This window comes from Bison bison, unplaced genomic scaffold, assembly GCF_000754665.1.
Source record: "Bison bison bison isolate TAMUID 2011002044 unplaced genomic scaffold, Bison_UMD1.0 scf7180017864388, whole genome shotgun sequence".
NCBI classification, from domain to species: Eukaryota; Metazoa; Chordata; class Mammalia; order Artiodactyla; family Bovidae; genus Bison; species Bison bison.
This window is the reverse complement of record NW_011494960.1, coordinates 795257-803247: the sequence shown is the minus strand read 5'-3', so window position 1 is coordinate 803247 and position 7991 is coordinate 795257. Positions and strand designations below refer to the sequence as shown.

Sequence of the window (7991 nt, the reverse complement as noted above, 5' to 3'; positions counted from 1 at the left end):
GGCAGTCCCAGGGACTCTCAAGAGTCTTCTCCAATACCAAGCTGCAAAAGCATCAGTTCTTCAAGTGCTCAGCTTTCTTTATGGTCCAACTCTCACATCCATACAAGACTATTGAAAAAAACATAGCTTTGATTAGATGGACCTTTGTCGGCAAAGGAATGTCTCTGTTTTTTAATATGCTGTCTAGCTTTTCTTCCAAGGAGCAAGTGTCTTTTAATTTCATGGCTGCAGTCACCATTTGCAATGATTCTAGAGCCCCCAAAAATAAAGTCTGTCATTGTTTCCCCATCCATTTGCTGTGATGTGATGGGACCAGATGCCATGATCCTAGTTTTTTTGAATGAGTTGTAAGCCACTCTCCTCTTTCACTTTCATCAAAAGGCTCTTCAGTTCCTCTTTGCTTTCTGCCATAAGGGTGGTGTCATTTGCGTATCTGAGGTTATTGAAGGGCTTCCCTATGGCTCAGAGGTTAAAGCTTCTGCCTCAAATGCAGGAGACCCAGGTTCGATCCCTGGGTCGGGAAGATCCCCTGGAGAAGGAAATGGTAACCCACTCCAGTATTCTTGCCTGGAGAATCCCATGGATGGAGAAGCCTGGTAGGCTACAGTCCATGGGGTTTCTCCTGGCAATTTTGATTCCAGCTTGTGCTTCATCTGGCCCATCATTTCACATGATATACTCTGCATATAAGTTAAATAAGCAGGGTGACAATATACAGACTTGACGTACTCCTTTCGCTATTTGGAACCCGTCTGTTGTTCCATGTTCGCTTCTAACTGTTCCTTCTTGACCTGCATAAAGATGTCTCAGGAGGCAGGTAAGGTGGTCTGTTATTCCCATCTCTTTGAGAATTTTCTACTTTTTGTTGTAATCCACACAGTCAAAGGCTTTGTCATAGTCAATAAAGCTGAAATAGATGTTTTTCTGGAACTCTCCTGCTTTATGATGATCCAGTGGATGTTTACAACTTGATCTCTGGTTCCTCTGCCTTTTGTAAATTCAGTTTTGATATCTGAAGTTCTTGATTCATGTACCATTGAAGCCTGGCTTGGAGAATTTTGAGCATTACTTTGCTATCATGTGAAAGAAAGTGAAAGTGAAGTCACTCAGTCGTGTCCGACTCTCTATGACCCCATGGACTGTAGCCTACCATGCTCCTCTGTCCATGGCATTTTCTAGGCAAGAGTACTGGAATGGGTTGCCATTTCCTTGTCTAGAGGATCTTCACGATCCAGGGATCGAACCTGGGTCTCCCGCATTGTAGGCAGATGCTTTACCATTTCAGCCACCAGGCAAGTCTGCTAGCACGTGAGATGAGTGGAATTTAGTGGTGGTTTGAACATTCTTTGGCTTTGTCTTTCTTTGGGATTGGGATAAAAACTGACCTTTCCCAGGCCTGTGGCCACTGCTGAGTTTTCCAAATTTGCTGGCATATTGAGTGCAGCACTTTAACAGCAGCATCTTTCAGGACTTAAAATAGCTCGGCTGGAATTTCATCACCTCCACTTGTTTTGTTCCTAGTGGTGTTTCCTAAGGCCCACTTGACTTCACATTACAGGATGTCTGGCTCTAAGTGAGTGTCACACCATCAGGGTTATCTGGGTCATTAAGATCTTTTTTGTATAGTTCTTCTGTGTATTTTTGCCACCTTTTCTTAATATTTTCTGCTTCTGTTAGGTCCATACTGTTTCTGTCTTTATTGTGCCAATCTTTGCATGAAATTTTCCCTTGATATCTCTAATTTTCTTGAAGAGATCTCTAGTCTTTCCCATTATATTATTTCCCTCTATTTCTTTGCACTGATAACTGAGGAGGGTTTTCTTATCTCTTCTTGCTGTTCTTTGGAACTCTGTATTCAGATGGGTATAACCTTCCTTTTCTCCTTTGGCCTTAGCTTCTCTTCTTTTCTCAAATATTTGTAAGGCCTCCTCAGACAACCATTTGGCCTTTTTGAATTTCTTTTTCTTGGGAATGGTCTTGATCACTGCCTCTTTTACAATGTCACCAACCTCCATCCATATTTCTTCAGGCCTTCTGTCTATCAGATTTAATCCCTTGAATCTATTTGTCACTTCCAGTTTATAATCATAAGGGATTTTATTTACATCATACCTGAATGGCCTGGTGGTTTAGACCATTCAGGTATGAAATTTTTCAAAGGGTAAGCCAAAAATCATCTGGAGGTTATGCAAATATTCCCATGAGGATAAATTTTAATGTCTTTTTGCTTGAAACATTTCTGAATGGAAGTAGTCACTGAGAAATGGACACACTAAGGAATCTCAGAACCTTTTATCCCACAATTAAATCCATTGTCTAATCTAGAAAACAATAAGAACATTTTTAAAAGTTTCTTTTAGTAAAAACTATTCATATCATTTTTTTCTCTGCCTCAGTAAATGAATATTTACAATATATTGCAAAAAAATTACTTTGACATTATCACCTATAATAATTTATTATAAATTGTTACCTAGGCTAGTTTTTATAAGAAACATTTTAAATATTAAAACTTCAGAAAAAAATAATCTCATGATTTTTTTCAGTTTTATAAATATTTGGAAAACATACGAGTCTTTGGTATTAAAATAAGCAAACACAAAACTCACTTTATTTTCCAATCTACTTTTCAAGATCCAAAGTGTATAGAACTGGATGCTATGAGGTCAAAGGAAAGGAAAAGAAAAAAAATGTGGTGGCCAAATATAATATATGACACAATTACATTCAGACTCATATGGTAATATAAAGCCATTTTTGAGAACTATTTTGGCCATGTAAACTTACTGCTCAATATAAATCTTAGAAAGCTGATATATTCTTTGAGGACTGCCAAAAAGCTACATTACTTTGCCAACAAAGGTCCAACTAGTCAAATCTATGGTTTTTCCAGTAGTCATGTATGGATGTCAGAGTTGGACCATAAAGAATGATGAGCACTGAAGAACTGATGCTTTTGAACTGTGGTGTTGGAGAAGACTCTTGAGAGTCCCTTGGACTGCAAGGAGATCAAACCAGTCAATCCTAAAGGAAATCAGCCCTGAATATTCATTGGAATGACTGATGTTGAAGCTGAAATGCCAGTATTTTAACCACCTGATGGGAAGAACTCACTCACTGGAAAAGACTCTGATGCTGGGCAAGATTGAAGGCAGGAGGATAAGGGAACGACAGAGGGTGAGATGGTTGGATGGCATCACTGACTTGATGGAGACAGTTTGAGTAAGCTCTGGGAGTTGGTGATGGACAGGGAAGCCTGGCATGCTGTAGTCCATGGGGCAGGCCCCAAAGAGTCAGACATGACTGAAAGGTTGAACTGAGTTGAACTGAAAAAGCTACATGCCAGGCACTATGATAGTCATTCTATAATTGTATCATGTTCACTATCTTTATTTTAATACACACAGAAGCTCTAAAAGATGAATGCTACAGTTGCACTATTGTATTGATGAGGATTCTATGATATGAAATATAAATTAATTATTCCAAGATAACACATTTAATAAATAGTAGAACCCTGGTCAGCCTATGTCCAAAATTTGTATTCATCATCAGCTTATATGACCTGCTAAAGTGACTCACATGAAGAAGATCCCTCATGGTCTATGCACATAATCATGTGCTTCAAAGTACTCGTAGTGCTTATCTCATGCAATGTTCCAAAAACATGCTTGAACAGCACCCACTGTCCACCTACAAATACACGCTTCCAAGGATAGAATTTAGGGGTCACAATTTAATCCATAGCAGATGCCAGTCAGGGAATTTCTAGCCCTGGGGAGAAGGATATTTAAAGGGCAACACAAATGACTTTTTGCAGCAGAGGGAGTGGCATCTCTTCAGTGCAGCATAAAATGGCAAAACATATGGAACTCTCTTAAGCCAAATCTGGGGAAACATATACTATTACCTTTTTGGGATTTTAGCTTACTCTTTAAACTATAAAATAAATCTCCATGAGGAATTGGAAAAATTTCAATTTGATACTCACCCTTATCTAGACAATTGGGAAAATCTACAAGATGATGTCAGAACTAGGAATAGAGCCCTAGTATCCAAACTTTTGGAATCTCTCAGTCAAATCATGTAGCTAATTCTGGCAATGCTATTTAAGAAAAGTAACTTGAGTTCAAGAACATTTACATTTGACAAACTCAAACCAAGAGAACACGAAGCAACTAACAATGCCTTCAGATACTGGAAACTGCTCTGTGGAAGAAAAATGAGAGTCAACTTGTGTTGTCTAGAGGGTAGAATGAAGATCATTTGGTGGGAGTCACTAGGAACATATTTTTTAAAGTCTGTTTTAACAATTATATTATTCATTAAGTTAATGCTTTGCACTATAAGAATGGGAGCAACATGTATGCAGAGGAACAAACAAGTTGAACAGCAAATTAGAGAAAAAAATAAAGCACACAGGGAGAAATCAAACACTGATTAGATATTTGAACTATATGAACTTCAAAGTTTCTTCAAACTCTGAAAGCTAATATTCTGTAATAAAGAAGATTATTGTAGTTTAATTCAGTATGAATGAAAGACACTGATATACAGACTCATTTAGATACTAAAGAGAAAGTGAGATGATATTATTCAGTAATTTTTCAGCTCATAATTGAGAATGCAAAGCCACTCATCTAGTAGGCAAAGCTACTACTGTGCCCACATTCAAAATTATCTCTTGAATCCTAATGAAATATTAAAATAATATTATTTTAATTGTCCCTCCTTAAGCATGGAGAGTAAAACTTATAGCATACACATTTAGAGTTCAGATACTGAGTATTTTATTTATAACAACATAAGTATATTTATTTAGCAAAGATTTTAAAATAAGATACTGAGTATTTTAACATCTTTCAAGAATCCAATATATCTGTTAATAGTCAACAAGTTCTAAATATATTTTGACTTATTAAACTTGCTTCTATAACTAAAACAAAGCAGTTTATTAAAAACAATTCAAGCTGCAATTTTATGACCAAGTTGCAGAATGAAAAAAGGCAATCCGATAAAGTACTACTCTTCTCCCCTAAGCCACTCAAACCTACATACCTGTAATAAGAGAAAGAGGAAGAGACCAGGAGCTACCAGGAGCTGAGGAGATGAGAGAGCCAGAGTTGGTTCTACCAGGACACCACCTAAGCCTATATCTCAGACTGCCCCTGAATAAAGTCTTTGAATATATTAGTGCCCTTGAGTCATTGTCCTTGAGGAGCCGTTACCACTGAATCCATTCTGACTTGCAGTATCTGAGAACAAAGTCCTTCCTAACAAGTTATCCTTAAAGCCAAGAACAGGAAAAGGGAGAGATGGGCTAAGTTAATGTTACTTTCTTCTTTTTTCATGTCCCCAAAATATATTATACCTTTATTTTTCCTTTTAGGTAACTGGCAAAGAGTATCCCATCAAAATATGAGGTGTATTAGGGAATATTGAAATAGGTGAAGTTCAATTTACTCAAGTTCTTATTGAATCTGTTCTAAAATACAACTTAACTTTCTATGTTTTTCATTAAAGAACAAACACAAGTTCTGTGATAGCCATTACTAAATCTATTCCATTAACATTTTAAAACATTATTTTTGTTGATATTTAAGTAAGAACCAGGAACAGACTGCTCCCCCAAATAGACTGTCTTATAAATGTCTATAACACTTAAAAGTAACATCAGCTCATACACTATCAGATATTCAATATTCTTACAAAGTTGCAAAACAATATATGCTGCTGCTGCTGCTAAGTCCCTTCAGTCGTGTCCGACTCTGTGCGACCCCATAGACGGCAGCCCACCAGGCTCCCCTGTCCCTGGATTCTCCAGGCAAGAACACTGGAGTGGGTTGCCATTTCCTTCTCCAATGCATGAAAGTGAAAAGTGAAAGTGAAGTCGCTCAGTCGTGTCGGACCCTTATCGACCTCATGGACTGAAGCCTACCAGGTTCCTCCGTCCATGGGATTTTCCAGGCAAGAGTACTGGAGTGGGTTGCCATTGCCTTCTCTGAAAACAATATACATTGATGCTTAAATTCCTATATGTGGATATTTGGAAACAATTATTAGAAATCCAACGTGTCATTTCTTTATGTAAATCACATTTTCCCACAGTATCAATATTTTTATGTTAATAAAATACATATGGTTGTCATTTCTAAATAATAAAAAATATTGTCTTGTAGGGGAAAAGCCCCTAATTTTCCCAATAAAAGAAGTATATACATTCATTTATACACAGGCAACTTCCAAATTTCATGCTGAATTATTGTCTTGAAACTAGCTTAACCACATGAGCATAAGCCAGGCTTTGTAGTTCCTCAACCTTTTTAAAAATTTTGACTAATTATACAAAATAAGGTTTCTCTTGTGCCTGTTATTAGAAACTAAATAATTTTAGGATACATTTGTAATTCACAGAGGAAAATATGAAGAATAAAAAAGGTAAAAAAATTACTGAGTAGATGCCTGATTGATCAAAACATCCAAAATATGGATAATATATCCTAATATGAGAATATATGAATAGGCATATAGCTATATGAATATAAGTATGATGTAATCAAACTAATGAATTTTACATGAAGTGCATGGGAAATTGCTCTAACAGGGCAATGAACATTTAAGTAAATATTCAATAAATTAGAGTTGCTTAAAAGCAGAATAAGAAAATAACCATTGTTTTCCATGGGGATTTACTGGGAGAGAACTTGTGCTTGATGGGAAGTAGGAGACAGAACAAAACACAAAAGTAACAGATTTTGTACATTAGCAAGTTTAAATAGGCTGAATTATAAACAGTCTAAATGAAGATGTTCCTCAAAGCAATGCATTTTACAGTTCAAAATCTATTTCAAGATGCTTAATAAGATTTCATTTAATCTGTGCTCTTTTGAAACTGTTCACCAGGCAAAAAAGAAAACCTGTCACCTTTTGTTTGGCCAGCTTCAAGTCTTATTTTTCCTACTGATAAAAAATAAAATGTATATGGCCTAGTTTATTTCATATGTTTATTTAAACTATTCTATTACTTTATTAGGACATGAAGGAACTGAAATATTTTATTTATAAAAAGGAACAAGGTCAAATGGATGAGTTATTCAGGGTTCACTACTGAGATCAAAAGTATATTTCAATCTACCAAGGATGAAATGTGTATTTCAATCTACCAAGAAATTATGATGTCATATTGTCCTACAAAATTCAGCACTAGTATATTTTAATTATTTTCAGTGACTCTATTATAGAAAAACCCAACACAGAGCATATAATTTTACTGCAGTTTAAAAGCCTATGTTGTTATGAGAGACAGTAAATTCAAGATGACTTCTTGTTTCATCACCTTAATTTATCATCATAATAATTTTTAAAATTATTATTATAGTCAAAATAATAATGGTATTGAAAACAATTTATAGAATACTTTCACACATGTTATTATCAATTGATCCTCACAACAACCTTTTGGGCAAGAAAGGAAAAGCATTACTTTTACCATTTTATAGATGACAAAACTAAAGCACAAGAATCTATTAAGTTGGTCACAGTCATTCACCTAAATAAGTAATATTTATTCACTATACCAGGCTTCCCTTATGGCTCAGCTGGTAAAGAATGCACCTGCAATGCAGGAGACCTGGGTGCAATCTCTGGGTTGGCAAGATCCCCTGGAGAAGGGAAAGGCTACCCACTCCAGTATTCTGGCCTAGAGAATTCCATAGACTGTATAGTCCATGGGGCTGCAAAGAGTCGGGCACTACTGACTTTCACTTACACTTTCATTCATAAGATCACATGGCCCTAGAGTCATGGTCTGGGACTTGCAATTGTTATAGTTAATTACACATTCAATTATAAGTAAAATCATAATATGACTAAATATACCAAGGAAATATTTACAAGTAATTGAAACACAAGCTGGAATCAAGATTGCCAGGAGAAATATCAATAGCCTCAGATATGCAGATGACACCACCCTTATGGCAGAAAGTGAAGAG

The 7991-nt window shown here is 36.1% G+C and overlaps 1 non-coding gene across 1 annotated transcript; it reads left to right on the top strand.

Annotated features, from left to right (window-relative positions):
* The first annotated feature begins 451 nt into the window (after positions 1-451).
* Positions 452-524, top strand: TRNAL-CAA. Its single transcript has one exon. It is a non-coding gene; the product is annotated as a tRNA-Leu (tRNA).
* Positions 525-7991: the final 7467 nt, after the last annotated feature.